The sequence below is a fragment of the Prinia subflava genome, chromosome 9 (genome assembly GCF_021018805.1).
Source record: "Prinia subflava isolate CZ2003 ecotype Zambia chromosome 9, Cam_Psub_1.2, whole genome shotgun sequence".
In the NCBI taxonomy this organism is placed as follows: Eukaryota; Metazoa; Chordata; class Aves; order Passeriformes; family Cisticolidae; genus Prinia; species Prinia subflava.
The window spans coordinates 34,922,962-34,946,593 of NC_086255.1; the positions used below are offsets into that span (position 1 = coordinate 34,922,962).

At 41.3% G+C, this 23,632-nt stretch overlaps 1 long non-coding RNA gene across 1 annotated transcript in view; it reads right to left on the minus strand.

The window, feature by feature from the left end:
* Positions 1 to 19,596, minus strand: part of LOC134555061 (uncharacterized) — a 110,362-nt gene extending 90,766 nt beyond the window's left edge. Inside the window, exon 1 of the long non-coding RNA XR_010081365.1 lies at positions 18,506 to 19,596. This is a non-coding gene — a long non-coding RNA (uncharacterized LOC134555061). The remainder of the gene's footprint in view (positions 1 to 18,505) is intronic.
* Between the last annotated feature and the right edge of the window lie 4,036 nt (positions 19,597 to 23,632).

Below are 23,632 nucleotides of genomic sequence, written 5' to 3' on the forward strand. Positions count from 1 at the left end.
ATTTCAATACACATTTTTAATCCAAATAGTTCTAATCTCTACTGTAACAATCTAAAACTGAGACAGCTGCATCAGCAGTTTGGTCATCCCACACTGCTCTGCGATAAGCCCTAGGCTCTATGGCAGCTCAAAGCTGTCAATCTGAGCTGTCCCTAGATCGCTACCAGCCCCGACACCTCACGTACTCAGTGGCGCTTGCTGTGCATTATCCCCTCGCAGCTGCACGGGAGGCACTCAGGAATGGGCAGCATTCATGAGCCCAATCCCTAACGAGATTTGTTACTCAACAACAGCCATTTCATTTAGCACTGGCACCACAATCACCTTTCATTTCAAAAAATAACTTGAATAACTTTTATAAATTAGAATATGAAGTGAAATAATGACTTTTTGAAAATGTCATGGCCTCTCAGAAATCAGGAAATGTACAGGGGCATACAAAACAGACTTGAAGGTGACTGTTCTTGGTAAATGAACAGAGATGAACAGCAAATACCACTGCAGTTATCTGGGCCATATTCCCACCTCTCGGTTACATTTAAAGAGGCAGCTGTGAAGATCTGAGAGTGTCACATTCATTGAAAACCAACCTAATTCTAGTAAGAATTATTAGGAGCAGGTAATAACAAAGGAGGTACTCATTCCAGTCTCAATTTGCAAGTATCATTTTGCAAATAGGTAAAAAAAAGCTGTCCCCTTCCCTTTTCATGCATTTGAAAGCTACAATTATTCAGCCCTTCTAAAGTTCCTTCTATAGTCACTTTAATTTCTCTAACTCAATTATCTTTAATTTCAGAAACTTGAATGTAATTTAATTATCATTAATAGTGTTTTCAAATTAACGTAATTCCTTTCCAATCCCAAGTAATCAGACACAGCTATTTCCTCCTAAGTCAGCTGTAATGGTGTCTGAAGTGTTCTTCATACCTTTCTTCCCTATCAGTATTAAAGGGGACCTTGCCATCTCTGTTCCTCAATGCTGCAATATCTCAAAACCCTATTTACAAGTAAAATTGTTAAAACTGGGATTTTGCCTTGCCAACCCTCCAAATGGGGTCTGTGATACCAAATAAGCATTGTAAATTTTCAGGATAATAACATAAAATAGAAGAACAATAATGTGTTTCCCACTTTCCACATAAAATTCACTTCCTCTAATCCGTCATTACCAAATAAATAATTTTTAATGGTCTACAACTCTTTTGGTTTATCCCAATATACCCCAAGTTTCACACTCTACATGACTATGAGTTTCCCAAGACCTTTCTTGGCAGTATCCCCTCTGCAGGACAACTTTCCCTTCTTCCAGTGAAGAATTCAAAAAACCTCATCAAAGTCAGATTAACATCCCCAAACCATCACACAGTTTAAAAACTACAGTCTTGTTTTGCTTTGCTTTCTAAAGTATTGTTTTCCTTAGACACCTTTTACCTCTATGACCCAAGTATCCTCCTTGGGTTTGTTTTCTTTTCCCCCAACTGTATGTAACACTATACAGCATTTTTCCTCAATTTACTGCAGAAACAGAACCTGCCTGCCTTGCTGGGTATGCTTGGGGTGTTTTCTGGAATGCACAAATCTTGAGCAGTTACAATGTGAGTGATGCTTCCCAGGAGCTCAATGTCTGACCACCCCATGGCACTCCATAAGCAGGTAAAATGACACAAATCTGAGGCTCCCTTTGAAAAGCACAGATCAGAGTACCTTTAATGAGATTATCATGACACAATCTATGTGAAAGCTTCCAGATCTTTCCTGTAGAAAGATCTGACAGTGGATAATGAAAAATCCTCTCTGACTTTCTGGGTTTCGTTCGGCTGCTGAGTTTTGCTGTTGGTTTTGTGGAGGTTTGTTTATTGTTGTGGTGGGTTGGCTTTATTTTAATTTTATGCCTCTTCCTGGAATTATTTTAAACACACTCAAAGTGACCCACTCACAGAGTGTGTCTAAATTTCTCAATCAGCTCCCAGAGTCTGCCCTTTGCAGAGTTCACACATCCTGTGATCATAGCAGGTCCTCATTTCACATTTGTTCACTTTTGTGCCAGTTTTGCAATAAGGCGCAGCCAGACATTAATTTCACATCATTATTTTACCTACTGCCTAGGGAGTGATGGTAACATTTTAGAACACATTCAAGTCTATTATCGTTAAGAGACAACACTCTCTAGTCAAGAGCAGAGTCAAGAGAATCCAGTTGAGAACTCCAAAATAACCGTGCAAAAGGTAAAATAATGTATTTCTAACTCAAACATAGGAAATAGTGTAAAAAATAAATATTATATGATCCATCAGAATTATCTGTAGTGATTACCAGGAAATTAAACAAATACTAAGTAATAGGAACTGGACTCGATGATCCTTCTGGTTCCCTTCCAACTCAGAATATTTTGAGGTTCTGTGATTCTGTAAACAAAAAGCTGCTGTTCTCTCCTTCACAACACACAGTATCTTACATATTAAAAATAAGTGGCATTTGTAAATTTAAAAGTTGAATCTACTTAAACTAACAGAAAAAGACAAGAAACTAATCCTTACAGCAGGAAATTTCCATAGAACACTCAGGGAAGCTTTAAAAATAGTTTTCAAATGACATCTGGGCCAAAGGGAAAAGAAAAGCAGTGAATCTTACTCCGAGGGTGAAGGCATGAAGAAGTAACTCTTAGCTAGGTACCTAAGCTCCTCTGCAGTTGTGGTTTAGTGCAGCACGGCAGAGGCAGAAAGCATGTCTGACAGAGCTGAGCTCCAGGTTTCTGTGATTACAGAGAGAACCGTGGCTGGATCAGAATTCCCAGCTGACAAACACTTCTCTGCTGCCTCTCTGCAGCACAGCACTGGAAGCTACGGATGGGGAGGCGAAGAACCCTTCAGAAGAGTCCACTGTTGCTGCTCCTATTCCCACTACCTTGAGGAGCATTAGCATTTAGCTAAAGAGCATCAGCACAGCTGAGTCAAGAACTTTAAATAACCCATCTATATGGGATACTCTTGGCACATTTTTGAAAGCACAGCTTCTGTTTGCCAAACACCTTCAGAGAAAAAACACTCCAGTTTATACTTCATGATGGCCCTCCACTGGTACAGAGCAGAATCCAGAACTGTTTTCAGCACAGTAGCAGTCTACTTAGACTTTGATAATTCCTCTTCAAAGATTTTCTTTTACAAAGCATGTCATGTAAACATAGACAGCCAGTACTCATTTCTCAAGCTGAGTAACTGCGAGCCGAGGTAAATCCCCCGGCAGAATGTCATTACAAGTTATTATGTTGTAGGTGCTTTATTTTTTGTGAGCTGTGCTTGACTGAAACAGAGCTGAAAGCAATCACGGATCCATATATTACAGTGCAGTCTGAAAGCCTCTTTGGGGCACCTGAGAGCTTGAAACAACCTTTGGCTCCTCTGACTCACATCCTACTTCAAGGGGCTCCAGGCAGTAACCAGGGAGCAGAAGATTTGGGGGAATATAGCATAGTGCTTCCTTCAGCACTGCACTACTGTGCAGGCATTATCACTTTGCACACAGTCAAGACTGCTTACGCATGTCAGAAATGATTCCCAGTTGAAAGGTTACCTGTGCCAAGCAGTCTTGGAATGGTGACAGTATTGCTTCCTAGAAGGATATACCCTGTAAACTCATTCACTACTTAACCTTTCTTTTCTTAAAAGGATTTTTCAAATTAGAGCAAAATAACTGGTCTTAATGCTCACACATTTATTCTGGCATAATACCCTCTTTCTTTTGTATTTCACTGAAACTAATAAAATTATGGGAAATAAAGCAAACTCTGCCAGACAGATCCAACCATGTTTTTGTCCATTTGAAATCCGCACTCCTCAAGGAGGCAGAACTAGAGCACCAGGCTGAGCACTGTTCCTTGCCATCATTAACAGTGGCAAAATAATTATGTCTCTATGTGTAAGGTCCTCCACTCTCAGAAGTGGAAGTAGACTTACCTAGACTTTGACATTTGTCTAAGAGATTTTTTGCATATAATGACTGGATGAGGTCCACAAGATTTAACACAAAGTTCCTCTGAAAAAGGAGATTTCACAACCCCATTATAACAGTTTGTCCTGGTTTAGGGCAAATTTGGGAGGAAACCTCCGAATGGGGTCCCTCTGGAAAACAAACCGAAACGGCCCCGCCCCCAACTGGTCCGGGAAAGAATCTCCTTAGAGAAACGTGGGAAAAGCTGTTTATTTAACAAAGTGCCCACAGGCATAAAACATGAATGATATGAAACAATGAAACCTCTCATTCTGAAGTGAGATGGCAGATTGAGGAAGTCCCTGCTGTGGGTGTAGCTCGGCTAGCAGTCTCTTATCAGTTCCTCTGGCCCTGGAGAAATGACCCGGGCCCCAGCGGGGTGCGGGCGAGAGCTCCTGGTGTCTCTCTGCGTTTTTCAGTCCAGGACAGGTTTAAATAGTGCCAACAAAAAGGCAAAAAAAAAAAAAAAACAAAAAAAAAACCAAAAAAAGGCAAAAAAAAAAAACAAAAAACAAAACAAAACAAAAAAAAACCACAAAAAACCAAAAAACAAAACAAAACAAAACAAAAAAACAAAACAAAAACAAAAACAAAAACAAAAACCAACAAAACAGTCCAGGGAGCTCCTCTGCCTCAGCCAGCTAAACTCACTAAAAGCAATGGAGATCTCTGTCCCGCAGTCTGTCTGTACTTCAGACAAACACCGTCCAGGAGCTGCAATGTGGAGGAGGGAGTGCTGTTTATCAAAGCAAACTCCACACTGCCTCTTTCTCCCCCTTCGCCCTCAGAACCAGTCTGAAAGGTACAGAACTCAATATCCAGAACAAACAGAACAGACCCTTGGGGATACAAACCTAGGACACAGTTCCTATCAACATTCTTAACCCTGTCCACGGTTGCTGTGATGTCGCTCTGCCCCTGGCTGCTACCTCACTGCTACGCTGTTCTGCAGAACACACTGCTTACCTGGACAGCTGACTCTTTTTGCGATGTTATCTTTGGCTATTCTGCACCTCCTGCTCATCAGCTGTGTCAGATTTGTCTGCCTTTGTGCTGTACCCCCCTATGAGCACACCTCAGGGTGACTGCTCTGCAGCACCTGGGCAGGTTTCTGTCTCCATGTGCTCTCATTTCCTTTGACATGAATTGCCCTGCTATTCATGAATTAGAATTCTACTAATTCTATTAATTAATAAGCCTACATTGGAATGAAAAACAATGCTCAACATTCATTTACCAGCTTCTAACATCTGAAAATTTGAGCACAGCAAGCAAATTTTTCTCTTGTTGAAGAGATTTGCATATACATTGTTTTCTGGAAGTCTACCTTTTTACAATTAAACTTCCAGCATAATTTGGATAACCGGTGTCATGTTTATAGAGCACAGACATATTCTGCTGTGGGGCTCCTAATCACTGTGTTTTCTTAACCCACCCAACCCAGTCGGGAAGGCAGTTGTCAAATGCACAGTTATATCACAACTAGCTTCTGATGGATTGATATGCATCACATATAACGCCTCCTTAATTTTTACCACTTCCATAAAATGTTCCAGACTCCTGTGCTCTTTTGAGGACCATTATCCAAAATGATTTATACCTCATCACCTGCATGGAAGGTTTATTTCATTCATTCATTAACAAAGGTGGAAACTGCATCATGTTTTCACCATTAATGAAACTGTTTTCTTGACTTCAGTACCTGCATACCAGTACTTGTTTCCAAATTCAAGTTCTCTCAAAAATTAATTTCTACTGTTCTATTAATGCTAGGCTTATTTGAAAAGGTTTAAACACTAGAAAAGGAGTGGCCATTAGTACCTAAGCAGAGCACTTGCTTTGAAATGACTTCTGTCAGTGCTATATAGGTCTTTACACTGCAGTCAACAGAATGAGAAACAGAAATCCTTGCAGCTCTCCCAAAGCTCAGACACTCCACACGTAGCAGATCTTTGAAGGTAACCCGACTGTCTCCATTCACTTGCATGTTCATAGGCACAAATTTTTCTCCATTAGAGCTTCCTTTTTGGCACTCGTGCTATTTCTGTGAAATGGATTTTGAGCCAGCTCAACAATCTCTACCCCTCTGTTCCCATCAGAAATAGGCCATTATAATTTCCCTAGCATAAGTTATGACAAGTAAGAAATGTGCTGAAGTGTAGCCACAACACACGGTTTTGTTATTCAGTCTGATGCCTGCCCTGCTCCTTTGGGTCACAGGCCATCATCTGACACAGGAGGAGGGTCACAATTCACTACTAGAACAGCCCTTTTGTGCAGAGCACTGGAGCCAGGTCTCCTGTGGTACTCAGGGATGTTATAAAAATGAACACTCACATACCAAGAAAGTCATTCTTGCTTCAAGGCACTTCAGATCCTGCAGACTTGAGGCAGTGCTCAAGTTTTAATTCCCAGCAGTGACTGCAGTTTAGCTAAGGCAACAGGCCCTTCTGCCAGAGATAGCACACACAGAAGGGCTGTTCTGGGAGAGCTGGCACGGGACAGAAATCACCAGCTCCCAGAGACTGAGCCACCAAAGGCACTTGTTACCACAGCTGCACCTAAACTAGAGTCTGCTGCCGGCATGCAGTTTGTTACAGGGATGTTACTATGGGAACTTTTGTAGTGGGAGTTCCTTATATCTGATGCATATTTCAGAAAGACAAAGCAAAGAAACTGAGGACAACCAGGAAACTATACCAGCACATTGTGTCCCCTTTACTGTCCTACTGAAGAATCCCGGTAGAGATGAGGCACTTCTTACAGGCAACAACCAGGCAAGATTAGCAGCACATCACTGACTTGATGTGTTTCATGCTCTTCACTATTTAACTACTGAACATTTTTTCCATTAAATAAAATATACTGGAGCTTTATCCAACTGCAGTGACATAAGACCAATGTCTGCTAGTCAAAACATCTCCAAATGCTTCTGAAACACAACTTAGATATACGTCTTTATACAGCTCTACATCTCACTCTCTCTCTAAAAGTTAATCAACAAAAATGTATATGTTTAGCCCAAAAGCCCACTGCCCTACCCCAAACACACAAGATCTACTGGCTTGCTACCAGAGAGAAGACAGAAGCAATAGTGACAGAGATTTGATTACCCTACAAAAACAGCCAGGTAACTAAATGGAGAAATGTGTGTAAAGCTTGACATGTACACTGACTGCTTCTGCTTTCACATACAACACAACATCTGTGTAGGCTATAATACAGTCTCCAAGTTTTCACAAAAATATTTTAATATAACAGTAGCTAGGAAAATTGACCCAGTTATGGAGTAGTCCTTGTCTGAAATGCAGCAGTGTTACTGGAATTGCCATTTGTCTCAGGGAAATTAAATGGTAGGAACTGACCGAAAACGCTTAGCATATGAGAAGTTGTAGTGAATATTAATTATTTTGCCATTACTAATGATGACAAGGAACAGTGCTCAGCCTCCCTTCCTCTCTAGTGTATTTCTGTTTCAATATACATATCAATATTAATCTCCCCTGCAGAGTTACTGTCATATCTAATGAGCAAACACATGCTATGTGACATGTCTTTTTATGGCCTTGATTTTCACATTAGCTCCAATTAATTCAGATAACTAATAATATATTTTAAAGTCATCACATTTAAAAAGATGTGCTGTAAGACCACACAATGTTAAAATAATGCACAAACTCACATACTGGATATATGTTCTTGATCCCTCCCACAAAAGAGTTTTCCTATTTTTCCTTTCAAATTTTGCTTTTAAAAACCCATCCAAGACTAAACACTGAAGCTTCACAAGGTGCTATTACAGTACTAGAAAGAATGCAAATACAGCCCAGCAATTTCACTCTAAACACAGTATTCAGTTCGTGGTGATAAGTTGGTTCTGCAGATCGGCATCCTAAAAATGTCATATTCTTCAAGACATGTATGCTTTAGACCAGTCAAGCATGCTGACAGTACCTCTGTAACAACAACACTGTACAAGAAAACCCATTTTTAAAGTTGGGATGAATCACAGTTTCAAATTTATTTCAAATATCTCTTTTCTTCTCAGAATTTTGATTTCCTATTGGAGCTCAACTGAAACACTCCTCATTTCTGTAAGCCATTGCATCAGACAACATATGTTTAGGAAGCTATTACCACTGCAATAAGTAGAGTGCCTTTTAAAACAAAGACCACACAGAACCACCCTGGATTCACTGCTCATGTCTGTATTTGCAAATCCTGTGGCCTAGCAGCAGCAGACTTACAAAACTGAACAGCAGCAGCCAGGACTTAATGTCCACGTTACATCCATTTGAGAGCGCCTTTATCTAGGTTAGCCCTTCTCTCCCCCCAGGTCTGACTGCTCCTTTGAGTGCGAGTTGTACTTCTGCAGTACATCCTGAGGCTCTGCTAATTCAACAGCAACTCAAGTTTGTCTCTACAAACACTTCAGATGTGAGCCAAAGCACACTAAGTGCTGCTGCTCTGCTTCAAAAGCACGCTTCTGAATCAAAGGAAAGCACAAAAGGAGATGCGGCCATTGAAGTCAATGGCACCTCTGCCATTCCTTTCAGTGAGATAAAACTTACTTGATCCTTCCCTCCTTTTGCCTTTTTTTTTTTCTCTGATCTTTCAATTTAGGTTAGTAAGAGGTGAAGAGTATAACAGAATTGATAAATACAGAGGAAGAATAGTGTGTTAAATAAAGGGGAATTTTGCTGGTGCGGTTATTCAGATTGCTCTCATTTACTCTGCCTTTTCTCATTCTCACAATCATGCACATAGAACCAAAGCAAAGGGTAAAGCTGGTGATACTTCCATGGCTGTGCTCAGAAATTCACTATAGGGTCACTGCTGTGGCCCGAGCTCACTACTCCTGGAGGCACTGGGGGGGTCTCTGGAGGCTGAAGAGCCAGCTCACACTCAGCTAATTCTGGACATTAAAGAAAACGTCTGTGATGGCAAAGGTAACATCTGTGAGCTCCTTAAGATCCTTTCGTCCCAAGCACTTTCCTCAAAAACGCCTCCCCTCACTCTTGCTGATATGGAGGGGAAATAAAAGTAAGTGCAGGTGAGGTACCATCACAGGTACTACAGGGCCCTAAATTAACAAAAAATCTAGTCATCATAGAAGGGGCTGGTTAAAAACATCACACCCAGAAATGAGGAGTTTTTATTTTGTATTATGCCTCTCCATAATCTCGTGTAGAAGAACTACCTTTATAATTTTGTATTTTTCATTAAACTGTTGAAGCCATTTATCTTGTGGTTTATCATTTATATAGAAATGATGAGGTGATTATGCATACTTATTGTCCATCACAGAGATAACACACCAAATCCAAACGTATTACGAAGATGGTGTGTATGACATCACACTGAGACACTCAGTAAGCCCTTAACACACCCATACAGCAAGCCACAAAATGCTGAGCACGACAAACACAAAGCCCATCTTTGAGCCTAGTGGTTCCTTACACATCTTTTCCGTGAGCAGATACCGCCTCACGCATACCAAGTCCGAGAACTTCCACCACTTCTTTCTAAGAGGAGGATGAATCCTGCATGTCTACCCTTTCTGAAAGCACACTCACTACAAACTGCACTCCAAGCCACTGCCAGGTATCAGAAAAAACCTGAAGTGAGATGCTTTTTTTTTTGCCCTGGTCTTTAATAAAGGTGTCATGACTTTATGATGTCTACAAAGGTTTGTTGTCAGTTTGGCTCTCAGGGATAAGGCAGCTGCAGCCTTGAAAATTAGGAAGATTTTGTTTTGAAGAAATAACAAACTTGTTTTCCAAGAGAGAGGAACCTCTAACAGTGTAAACACCATGCCTAACAAAGCTGAAAGTGTCAGAAATCTGTAATACTCAGCCAGCGAAGACTGATCACTGAAAATAGGTTACTGATGATTTACAAGGACATTTGGACAACTCTAATCCAGATTACACACCAGCTCTCAGCCAGCATGTGTTTCTGACAGCTTTTTTTAGACTGCCTGTGGCAGCTAGGAGTTTTTACATTTTCAACAAGTGGGGAAGAGTTAGCAGCACTCCTAAGACTATCAAGGACTCTCACACCTCAAGACTTTTAAGACACTCACGATTTCAAGAGCCCTTTGGGAGCAGTCACAAAGTCTTTGGTTTCCTTGCGATTTCCAGCAGTGCAGATGCAGAAATGCTGACAGGACCTGGCACTTGCAGACCATCCCTGTGTACCAGAAGGGCTTGGACAGCAGCTCAGGGCTCCCTCGGGTGTGATGTGGGCCAGCTTACACAGTACTGCCCAGCCCTGCCGTTTCGATCCACGTGTCACCGTCCTGGAGCAGACAGCCGGTGTACCCGACATCTGGAGTCATGTCTGCCTCTTCCTTCCTTACCCAGCAGCCCAAAGGGAGGCCCTTCTTTCACAGCTGCATGCTTGTAGGGCACACAGCACAGTAGTCCTGAGGGCAGAGCACTCACAATCAGCCTGCCTGAGGTAAAGATCAGCAGGAGGAACACAGGGCCTGTAAAGCCTCATGTGCATCCCTACTCAGTTTTGTTGGAAACAGCAGTGGGTGGCAGCAGTATTAAAGCTGTACAGAGCTGCAGAACTGCAGCACATCAGTGACAAACTGACCCTCTGAAAAGCAACAAGTACAGTATACAGCAAACAACACATTCCTGTTTTGAGACAAAGGAAATGTCATCCTACAATGAACACACTTTGAAACAAAACAAAAAATAAGGCACTGCCTATGAACTTCCGACATGAAAATTTTCAGCTGAAAACATAATGCTCCTAAACTGTTTTGTATTCATTATAGAACTTAGATATTCCTCTCTTTCAGAAAATTGAGCCAACCATAACCAACATTTTGCGGATAGCAACACATACATTCAGTAGAATCTGAGTCCAAACCATTTTAAATATTGCAATGCAGGGTGCTCGGGTGGGACTGGGGCAGTCATGGGGCACACATGATGCTGTGGAACACTGCAAGGAGCCAAGTTTTTAATTTCCTTGGCAGCTGCAAAGCCTGGATGCCAAGGCCAGCAGAGAAATCACAGTCCCTGTTTAGGTTTTTAACATATGAAGGGAATGACACAACTTTCAGCTGCTGGCTTGTGCTTCTCACTGTACCTAACAGAGCCCTGCCTACACACACTTAGTACCAAAATGTAACTAAAAGGGACTCTAACATTAATATGCTGTTGTGTCTTTCTTTTAAGACCACTGCATGGGTTAAATACACTAACCAACCTTCCAGATTCAAAATATGTGGAGCTAGCAACACCCAGAATACGACTGTTAAGAATTCACAAATACCTGTATCTATTTAAGCTCTTTAAGTGCTGGTATAAAACAGACCAGCTATTCCAATGTTACCTGTGGTAGCTGTAGGCTTTTTCTAACATAACTCTTTCCCATTTGAGATTTTAACCTAAAAAAGTCCCACAGGATTTAGGATTTAAACAGCTGATGATCTCTTTAGATGCCTCTCACCCTTTCTGTATGTGCCACACCCTCAGGCTCCTGACAGCTCTAGGCTATTACATGTTGCTATGGATAATGTACTGAACACATGACCAGCTGAGCTCACAACAAGGGCTCCTTCTGCACCTTAGAAGAACCAAGCAGAAAAATTTCACCATCCATCTTACTGTGTAGAGCATCTAATTACCCTGAAATGGTAAGCTGAGATAATGTTTGACCAAATAAAGATGATATAATCGCAAAGGAATGTGGAATTCTTAGTTGCTGGTAATTTTTGAGTACAAGTATCTGTAGAACAGCTAAAGGAAAAGACTGCAAAAGATTACTAAAATTTAATTCTTTCAGCTGGGAAAAAAAGAAAATCCCTAAGTAACTGAATGAGTAAGACAGTCAAAAAATGTAAGAGCTAAACTACCCTGCCAGCCTAGATCTACAAATCCCGAGAGCTGAGATTCTGGCCTCACTGAAACATTACAGCCCAGGACCTGCTGACTTGCAACAGGACACAGTTCCTCCTGTGAGGGACTGGCAGCACTTTCCATTTGCAGTTGGGAATACTGATACTCCTGCACGTTTACACGATGGGCGTTGGGAAGTGCCCCTGTAAGTATCTGTGGTGATGATGTTTGGATGCCCCACACACGTGTTCCACTTTCCATGGTAGCTCAGTAGGCACTGATTGCCTTGTCCCTGTGCCTGAACTCCTCTGACAGTGGCTCATCCATCTCACTCCTGCTACGCTCAACATGAAGCAGAGGTAATTACAGCAACAACTGGAATTATAAGGAAGACACTAATGCTACATATGGACTCTTCATTGTATTATCATGTCCAATTCCCTTCCCGTATTTCAAGCCCATCAAGCACATAATTAAACTAAAGGAAAATGGGCCAGACCCCCACAAGCATTTAGAAAGGATTTAAGGGTTTCTCTGATCAAACGCAGAAATTAACTGTCTCTTCCCCCTTCTCTCAAATCCAACGGAGCAACCTCATACATTCAGGATGCTCAAATTCAAATGCTGCCACTCCCTTTAAAGGCTGGTCTTGCATTAAAAGCTCCCTGTTGCAGTGTTTTATAGTATTGTGTTTGCTTGTGATTTCTTTTACTGGTCTGATCCAGTACACCCCTGTTGTTTCCCCTGTTATAGTTTCTCTCGGTTGGTAGTTGAAGTCTGGAAATCCCAAGTTCTCAATCCCCCTTACCTCTACCCCTTTCTCCAGAACCTTTGCTGCCATTCTTCTGTTCCTCGATGTAACATTTGTTTCTGTGTATTATTCCCCTCCCCTGGCTTTCCTGATAAGTCAGTAGAATGTTATCCCCGCCTTGGACTCCTCCCTAGACACACTCTTATTGGTTGTTTGTTTTGTACCGCTCCTTTATAAAACCCACTGTCTGTCCCTTGCCCAGGATCTTGGGCACCCGGTTATGGAAGCGGTAATACCCTCAATAAATCATCTCAGTTTACCCCAGACCGGTCTTGTTCTCTTTGCCATCTCTGCACCCCAAGAGCAACAGCTGAGAGGTGAGAGCCCCCGGGGGAAGTGTCGCTGCCCCGGTGCCCGGGACCATCCAGCGACACCACCGCGACAGCTCCCCGGACAATGCTGCTCTCACCCAAGCTCAGGAGTCTCAACACCCTGAGCGCTGAGCAGTTCCCACTGATTTTACGGATGACCGATAAGAGGTCGAAGGGTTTACACATTAGCAGACCCTGTAGCAAGGCACTGACCACCCCGTTGTTTCTATTTTCTAACAAGCTGAGAGGAATCCTGCACCATCTCAGGCTTTTACCCCAGCCAAACACAACTTAAATAAACAGATGTTTTCTTTGGCTTATGCAAAGTATGTAGGGACTTTTTCCTATTCCAAATCGGGTTTCATCTTAATGGTTCAAGCTTCCCTCAGCAGGTCCCTTGACATAATTTCCCACAGAGAAAGGAAATGCAAATGTCAGTTTTCACCCCTGCTATGACTAACAAAGCTGTATAAAAGGGAGTTCCATGCTAACTAATTCTACATCATCTACATTGTTCTGTTCTTTAAAAAGTGTGAGGAAGGGAATTTTGTTTACAGATCTCTGTGCTAGAAGATTCTCAGCCACATTTCTCTCTGTTGCCTGAGCTACTGCACTTCACAAGGAGGGTTAAACCCATCCCTGAGACCCAGGCACTCCCTGAACCTCAGATCCTGACATTTTGCGATGCCCGGGCAGCTCCATACTGAGCCTGCTTGCCCTGAGCAGCTTTTGTGCAGGTCCTGAGTCCTTGGAAGTTGTACTCTTGCCCAGAGAATCGAGATGTGCGCTGCAGATCCTGGGCTTTACACTGCAAGGACTAGGAGCCTCCAATGTGGGCATCACAGTACTCCAGACATTTTCAGAGGCTTTCTTATTCCACAAGAAAATGCCAGGTACCCCACACATCATGGGATTTCCATGCTCACCACAGGACAAAACCATGGAAGAAATTCCTTAAGGACAAAAGGTAAAGCAAGCACAAATGAAAGTTACTTTGGAAGACAGACTAAATGATCTTATGCATTTTCAACTCTGAACACACATTTATAGTGCTCTTTAGGACAAATTCAACCACATCAACAGAATACACTTTATATCTGTAAGAAAAATCAATCCAAACCATAAGTACATATTATTTCAGTTGTAATTTCTTGCTAGTTGTTTATACTATGGAGCCATCGTGATCCATCTTCAAATTTTATATCACATAAACTGTTAGACATTATTAAAAAATTATGATGTAGCCAACTGCTGCTGATCACTTTGGAATGCTTTAGCATGTGCCAAATACTGCTCTTTTTCTCTTAGTAGAGAAATAAACTCTGCTGTTCACAAAGTTTAGATATTCCTGTAAATTACAGGGAGAAGGAAGTGGGTATCATTTCCAGGTATCCTCTGTATAAGGAAAAATAATTTTGTAACACTAAGTAAACAACCAAGCCGCACATTAATAATGTGCTGAAGTGCCAAAAACCGTCAGTGTGCAAACAGCACAATAGAACTGAACAATGACAGCTTTGTGGGTTCCTGGGACACTTCCTAAAGGATGTGAGGATTAATATTTTAAAAGTGCTCAGTGAATCATCACCTCTGATTACATGAGATGAATCTGAAGACACATCTAAACAGACTGCATTACAATTTATAACTTACGCAGACTTTTTGTGATTTCCATCTTCAACACACTGAAAAGAAAACCTTTAAAACAAGGCAGTTCTGCGAAATCCCCAAATGCACAGTCTGTTTTGCTGCTGTGCCAAGCAGCTTGCTTGTCCTTCAGTACCAAAACCAGGAGCAGCACAGAGACCAGAGACAGGAAAGGCAGGATTTTTATCTAGTTCTGACTGTATGCTCATATGGTCTTCTGGTTAACAGTGGGAGGAGGCACAAGCAGAACCTACAACAGACTGAAGCACCTGCACAAGTATAACTTGTATAAGCACAACTTAGAAACCCCTTGATATTTAAGTATTATTATTATTATTAGACATTTCTTAGTCATCCTTTACTGTTGCTTTTTAAGTTCTGAATCTTTCCTAGACATCTAAACCAGAAATGATGCCCTTAAAATGAAACAGACAGTGGCATCAGGAAACAGTTCCAGAACCAGGGTCAGATCCTCAGCTGGAATAAACTAACATCTCTTACCTTTGCCAACACTACCTATGTATTTACATCTGCTGAGATGCTACTGTAGAACTCTCCCCTCATCCTTCCCTGCTGTGAAAATGTACAGTGCCTTCCTTGTGGCCACACTGGCAATTCCCACCTCCTCCTCTGCAGCCAGAAACCAGACGCTCATTAGTACTCTTGAAACCCACTCTTTCAGTTTGATCCAGGCTCCTGGCAGCAGAAACAGCAGCTGGATTGAACAACCAGGCAAGCTGGCAGCAGAGCGTGTGAGATTCAGGTCTCCAAGAAAGAGTGACGTCAATACAGGCTGAAGTGGGATGTACCAAAGTTCTGATATTCACTCAACAAGAACCTCTAGCCCATGTTCTTCCCTCTTCTGTTCCGGACTTGGCATAAAGAAATGTAAATGCTCACTATGATCATGAAGTAAGTGTACCAAGCACCGGGCTGAAAACCCAACTGTGTGTCTCAGTAATTGGCTGTGAGTTCTCTCCAGCCTCAAGAGTCTACTATATTTTAATTAATTTCTTAATATTACTTATACCTCCTCAAATCACTTCCTGTAATTTCTTCTGTCCATTTAATGATGATGTTTTTAATAGACATTGCACTGGTGTGCCATGTAGCAGACCTCCAGAACACAGAGATGTTTGCCAAGCTTCATTGCTTCTGCCCACGTGCTGAACTGCTGCTGCTCAGGCACGCTTTCCTCTGAAGCCTAACAGGAGCTTTTCCCACGTAAGACATTCTTAAACAGGCCATTTATGAATTAAAATGGCCAGTAGTAAACCTTTTCAGTTCCCACTTATTATAATTGCTTCTTGCTACTAGCCCAATTGAAATCAATACGATAATAACTTATTGAATTTGTATTGAAGTAGAAGCTGCCTTTCATTCACCTGTAATGAAAATATGGGGGGGAGGGCAGAGATGGGGGAAAGAGTTTTTTGAATAGATCACGTTTCTTTCCATTAAAATATTCCACCTCTGTTGTGACCACTAGCTGCATGATCATGTGATGAAAACCACTGCATTATTGCAGGGTCATTTGGCAGTCATTATGGCAGCCTTTGCACACAGAAAATAGTGTCCTAAAGTTCATGTGAAGTTACAGGCCAAAACTGCCCCAGAAGCACACTGAAGTAGGTGACAATGCCTCCCAAGGTCCTTCAAGGACATGCTGCAAAAGGGAGCTTCAAAGCAGGAAAGGAAAGTTCCTTCCAGGTAACAAAGGTCCCTCAAGTTCTCATGAACAGTCCTGACATACATTTTCATGAGAAAACACCACTTCCATTAATGTCATAAAGGCCTTTGCCAAACGTAGGCTGTATAATCAAACAATTTACATTCAAAGAACTGAAATGCTGATGATAATCTCAGCAGAACATCAAAACACCCTCAGGATGCTGCAGCCAGTGGAAACATAATTAGCAGTCTCCAAACACCATACAGTCTTTTCAAACATACAGCAGTTTCTTTACCACTTTGCTGGGTATGGAAAATGTTCCAGTTCTGAGAGGGGGAAAATTACCCACCAGATCACTTACAGTTGGTAGCAGCTTGCTTTCAAGAAACCCATACCAGAAGCCCACTTGTATTAATTGCTTTGAGGCACGCACATCAGTAACTGGAAATATCTGTATTTCAAATAACATGCAATAGATAATCTACTTTTCTTAGGCTGGCACTAGCAGCACTTATTTTTTCAGACTGAAATAACATTCTTGGAGTTATTTAAAGCACACGTTTTGGGGACAACCACAAACAGTTGCTAGGGAAACAGCAAGGCAAGAAAATTGATTGCTATTATGAGGCTAATAAGTCACATCCACAGTTATTTTCTTTCCTTTCTATCCCCACATGAAAATTGTGTTCCCATGTAGAGTTACAAACATGTGCTTTTAATAAACTTAAGTCTCTCAGAACTGCTGGGAAGCATCTTTAGGTTCTAAGGCATTATGAGGCGTCAAGAGAGAAGGTGGTGAGGAGATGGTTTGACTGAGAGCAGGCTGTGAATCTGAACTCTACAGCAAAGAAAATTACAGCTTAACTTGTTTATGGCGTATTTAAATTTACACCAACTGTACAAGAATGTTACAGAACAGCACCAGGAACTGAGATTTCCAATGGAGTAGGGCAGTTAAGTGAGTAAAAAGTGGATTTTGATTTTTGAAAAGGCCCACATTTCATTACCATTTTTTCAATTTATCTCTATTCTTGTTAATTACTGAGCGTCCTAAATTAATCTGTAAACTTGTAGTATTACTGAGGAATGGAATCAGCTCAGTAAAAATCTTGGAACTGCACAGAAATGCCCAATCACCTGCTGTGTTAATATTTGCCTATATTTCTGTACGTGAAACTAAAAAAATTACATTTATTCTACTTCTTCAGTGTCTTTACAGTTTTCAGTAACAAAGAGCAAGGGTTATGCCCTCACCAGCTGTCTCAATCTACTGAAGTCATTCTGGCACATCTGTATCTAATGTGTTCTTAAACATTTTGAACTCAATAGACAGCTTTTCTAGGCAACCTATTTTCATGACTTATGCTACAAATAGTTAATAATAAACCATTTTCCCCCCAGTGAAATTCAAGCTTATTTCTACTTACCTGTTAATCACGGACAAAGGAAATAGACTAAATTATATGAAATTATGCCACAGGTAATTTATCCCAGACCTTCTCTGGCACATATCTCTTTGTCATAACTTTTTGTCCTGTAATTTCAATGCTAAACTTTTTTTTTTTAACATTGCCTATTTTAACAGGACAATGTACAGCTTCAGATTCAAAACCACTCCTAAGCACTAATGGAAGAAAATGTCTTTTTGCTGTGTGTAAGGATAGATGTTTTACAGCAAAAGAGCATTAATGAGTAAATTAAAGTCTGTATGTAAGAACCAGAAACATGTCTGGAGAAGCTTGTGAGACATTCTTTCAAAGCAGCTGTGCTGTGATGCCATCCCTTCAAGGGGACTCTGTCCATCACGTGTCATACAGGTCACTGTCACCTCCCTCACTGGGGGTGAACACACCTCCAGGGAATGCAGCACTGGGCACACTGCAGACAGAACTGCACCTCACAGCACATTCTGCAACAGCACACAGACACATCTCATACTGACACTACTGTATCTCTGGTGTATCCTCAGCATTAAAAAAAAAAAGATATTTTTTATTATTTGGAATCTATTTAGCACTATTCAATGTTTCTCAAAAATGTAAGGATTCTGCATAAAGCCCAAGTCATTAATCTGTCCCAGACTGCCTTTTTTAAAACTCAGGCAGTATTACTGAGGTGTCTTATAAGATAGCTGAGGAAAGTAATTGCTGTCTCCACCCATGCATCTCAAATATAAAAAAAGTTGCTGACTGCATATGAAATTCCCTCTTATTCTTACCTTGTTGAAGATAGATCTGAAAGCAGCTTATCCTTTCTGCCACAGACATCTTTCTTCCCATCTTCTTCAATAGGACAGTGTCAACAAATCTCTGTTAGGACAGAAAAAAAGAGCAAAAATACAGCCTGGACAAAAACCTCAGAAAACTCTCTGTAGGCTACAGTTTAAAGGGCAGGAAGAGTAGAAGTGTCATTAAAAATCCTCAGTGGGACTGGCTTGCACAGTCCTCGTGAGGAAGAAGGGAATCATAAGAGGAGTCTGCCAAAAAGGATTCAGGTTTACCTGACGGTAAACAGGTCACAGACCTCTCAGGGGATCCAGTGTACGTTTGCCACACTTCTCATATCGTTTGTTACTACTCCTTCCCCATAAAATACCTTTTCTTTTTTCTCCGTTTCCACAGAGCTGATTGGCAGCATTTTCTTCATAATGTAGTTTTTGATTTTCTTAGGACAACTCCATACTTCGAAATTTTTCTTAGACTTGCAAGACTTGAGTTGTATTCAGTTCTGCTTTCTTTTCTTTGTGTTTTAAGTACTTCTGTGTTCTGTAAAGGAGCTGAGTATCGGTTTCTCAGTAGCCTCTGGTTTATGGTCATCAGGAAATTAATGGCCACCTATATAGATGCAACTGTTGGAAGTGTATTTCTTGAAATGGTTTACATTTAGGCTTTCATTTCTTAAAAAAAAACAACCCAAACAACCACCTATTGACTGGCCCCCACCAAAAAAGTCTCAGTTTTGGAAACCTACTATGCTCTAAAGTCTGATTTTCAAAGCCTTTATTTTTGGTAATGTTAAAACCGAAACAGAACAGAGGCTTACTGGCTTGATCCGAATCTCTTAAAATAGAGCATAAATACACTATATAGCTATATAACTATATTCTCCTGTGAATGAAGTAGAACAGATCTTTTGTGGATTGTAATCTTACTCCAAGATCTTGTTCCCATATCATAGCTAGTGTTCTTCTGAATTGTGTCTGCTTCCTTGTGTTGAAGCTTTGATTTATTTCCACTTCAACTTTGTGGAATAATAGAATTTCTCACTGGTGTTGCTTGTCTATAAATCTTTCTAACCCAGAAGCAGTAATGGATGGAGTTAGTGTTCACATTCATCCATACTCATTTTTGCAAACAGCAGGACAGTGTCAAAGAGCGTGTACTAACCTAGTACAGAGGGGGGGATTAAGGGATTTGCAGAATTGGACGTGTATGCTTTAAAGGATCACTAGTATTTAGAGCAGTGTGTTTTGACTGCCGAACACTCTTCTTCCAAATCTTCCTGCTGAGCCTCCCATAAAATTTGAACAAAGGAGCAATACAGTGAATTGCAGTAAAAACACTTCATACTGTACACTGGACGTGGATCACAGTTGATTGCAGTGGATAAAAGCTGATCTTTAAAGCCCAAGCAAATAATTCCAAACACTTGCTGCTTCTCTCTGGTAGTTCCAAACTTGTTTTCAGGCTTCCTAGTGTATGCAGCTGCTAATGAATATTCTAAGAATTAAGAGAGAAGCTTAGTGTAAAGACACAACTGATAATCCTTTGAATCAGTTTATTGGAATGGTGACAGAAGTGAATGCAGAACATGTTGGTGTGAAATGTAGCTAAAGCAACACCCTACTGAAGTAAACATTGGTCAAATCAGCCCCCTGTGGCAGCTGTTTTGTGACTGACACCAGAACTGGCAGCCACAGAAGGGGTTCTTGGAACACCATGGGCTTTGCTGACTTGCAGATTTCTTTCTCTCTGTCCCAGGTACCTTTCCTGTCTCTCCATATATTCAGAAGCTAGAAGCTTCCATAATTAGGATAAGGATTTCTGCCCTGCTCCATTTGCAGTGTGATCCCTTTCCGTCACGGCACATTATTTGTGCAGCAGGCAGGTGCCTCGTTCGGTGCTCAGGAGATCAGTGCTGGTGGCTGTGTGTGACACGTGGGACAGAGAGTGAGATATGCAGCCCTCAATAAATGTGCAATCTCACACTGCATAGATGAGACAGAAATTTTACAGGCAGCCTTGATCTTAACAGTCCATACTGGTTTAGCATTCAGTGTTACGACTGTAGTAACTTTTATTCAAATATTTGTTGGGTTTCTTAGAACTTTTTCAGAAAAAGCTGAAAAAATTCCACTACACCAGGGTAGGATTTTTCAGACCCCTGGGGTCCTGGCAGTGCCCAAGGTCAGAGTCTCCCTTACGGGCCTGTGCTTTCTGCATGCTGAGATGGTGGTGTTGGGGATCAGTCTTTACCTGCAGCAGTTCCAGGACTCCAGAGGACCCGTGACTCTGAGGTTTCACAGATAATTGCCGATAGAAGTTGGGTTAAATTACAAGCCAGGAAGAGAATTTGTACACTAATAAAAAATGCCTGTACCTTCAAGCTTTACATTTCTTCTGCACCATCCCCTTCCATCCTGCCTCACAGCTTTAGGGCTTGTTAGGATTTTTGACACTGCTCTGACACTCATGTTCAAGACCTGCCAATGTCCCAATATCCACTTCAATGGGCCTGAGGAGCCCACCACAGTGCAAGATTCCCATGCCGTTTATGAAAGAAGACTTCATTCACCTGTAGCCAGTCTCACATCCCGAGCCACACCCGGGCCTTTGATCAGCCACTGAAGATCACTGGGAACCCCAAACCCAGCTTGTAATGTTCACTACATACTGAGCAACAAGGGCAAAAGGAGAACTTCCCATTTCTCTCCAAAGAGGTCAGCCCCAAACAGCAACAAAGGGGCTGGAGGCTGCTCAGGACTCCAGAGCTCTCTCGAAACAGCCAGTGCCACTCACTTTTGCTATATAAAATAGCAGCAGCAGGCTTCAAGCCTCTTAAATGATTTCACATTCAGTTAAGAGCCTGGGAATTTTGATAATGTTTTAAAGATTACTAAAGGCTCCTCGTTTCCCTCCTCAGTGCCTCAGTTCTACAGACACAGAGTGGGTTCAGAATATTTAAGCATTTAATTATCTTAGGGTTTTCAAGAAAGAAATACTAATTAAAATACAGCTAACAAAGCTATCTCACATTTGGCTTTTAAGCAGGTCCACTTTCCAAAGTGTCATAAATCTGGCCTAAAAGCATGTTGGACACACAAAGCTTTGACTGTTCTGGCTTAATCAGAAAATGGACTTCTTATGGAGATACTGCTAAGTGCATCTGACATTTTAATTTCTGATTTTTCCTCCCTTCATTACCTTTAGACTGGTTTTGTATTTAAAAACCCCTTGCATAGCTTTAAAGAGTAAGGACAAATGTCCTGTAAAATTTCAAGACAACTGGTCAAGGGTCCTCAGATGTTAATGAACAATTTTTTTCCATTTTGAAATTGTTAGCCTATAATGGACTTGTCTATCTCCTTTATTGCAGAAAAGCTTTGATTCAGCATTGTGCTTGAACTGGAGCAAATGGGAGGAATCTTCACCATAAGAGGTAAATACAAAGGGACTCAAATCAAGGGTGTCAACACATTGACATGACACCCTAAACTCAGCTGATTACATGCCATGAAAGGCTTCTGCATAGGAAGCATGTCAGAAGGGATTTTCCTCCAGTGTATGTGCCCTTTTCACACATACCAGGATGATAGGCACAAAAGATGGATGGATGAAAACTTCTAGTGTTTATTTTCTTTCCTTCTCCAAAATGCTATTAAAAATACAAAGTTCCCCCTCCTTTTGTATGTATAGTCATGGGACATCAATTTAACAGTCTGTTAGCACACAAAGCTGGGAACTGTTGGAAAAAATAAAGCAGCACTACCATTCTGGACCTCTGCATGATATTCACACAGAAGGGTCAAAATAGTATAATTAAGAACAGAATTAAACATCCCATAAAACGTACAGTTCAATAATAATGTGTCTGGAATTTCTTTCATGGAATAGCACTTACTAGAAGCAAAAAAGAAGTACAACCTAAAACTGGATGCATACATAGAGAAAACTTTTCCAGTGCAAGCATTTTTAAATAAATATGTTTTCAACTGGATTTAATATCTAGACATAAGAAGTAGCAACATTCTTTGTGTGTTTCTTCTTTTCCCAGTGATCTTCAGTGGCTGATCAAAGAATTCATTGTGTTTGAATGCACCTTGATGCTTAGTTAGTGATAGGAAACAGTACAATACTCGTTCCGCCTGTCTACCATAGACACCAACTTCTTAGGTGTAAATGTTTTTCCAGAAAACCAAATTACTACAGAATGTTGCATTTTGTAAATTATCACATATTATCTTTTTATTTTCTTATCGTTTCACATGTTACTAGTACTAATCTTAAAAAAACAACTTTTGCTTCTTGGCTTATAATAATTTATTCTGATGCGTTTTCATTTCAACAGAAACATTGAAAAGTGAGATAGAAATCAAGTTTTCCTACTTAAAATGTTGTCTAGCTAGTCTTGAAAGAAAAAATTACTTGTCTATAAAACCTTTTAAAAATGATTTAGCTACCAGAAGCAGGTAGCTAACAAGTGCAAGAGAAACACACTTTGTTATAAATAATTTTATTTCAAAATGAAAATGGTCTGCTGTTTTGACTTACGATTTTTCTCCTGTAATTTCACCCAATACACCTCATCATTACTGCGTCTTTCACTTGTATTAATGAAGTAATTTCTCCCAGTAGTTCTATGACTATAATTATGTTTTATCCCCAGATAATGCTCACATAAGGAACGCAGCCTCCTTTAATAACCATTTCCAACAATTACGCCGTATGCTTTAAGAATCCTGAAACACACTCTTTGTTCCTGCTGAAATGAGTGGGATTGAGGGCTCATGAGAGGGCTGCTCTAAAGCACACACAGGCAGCCGGGGCACGCTGCTGGTGCAGGGGATGCCAGTGCCCCGGGTCCCAGGGTGAATGTCCCAGGAGCACAGCTCCCTGCAGCCCTACAGCTCCCTGCAGCCTTGCAGCTCCCTGCAGCCCTACAGCTCCCTGCAGCCTTGCAGCTCCCTGCAGCCCTACAGCTCCCTGCAGCCTTGCAGCTCCCTGCAGCCCTACAGCTCCCTGCAGCCTTGCAGCTCCCTGCAGCCCTACAGCTCCCTGCAGCCTTGCAGCTCCCTGCAGCCCTGCAGCTCCCTGCAGCTCCCTGCAGCTCCCTGCAGCCCTACAGC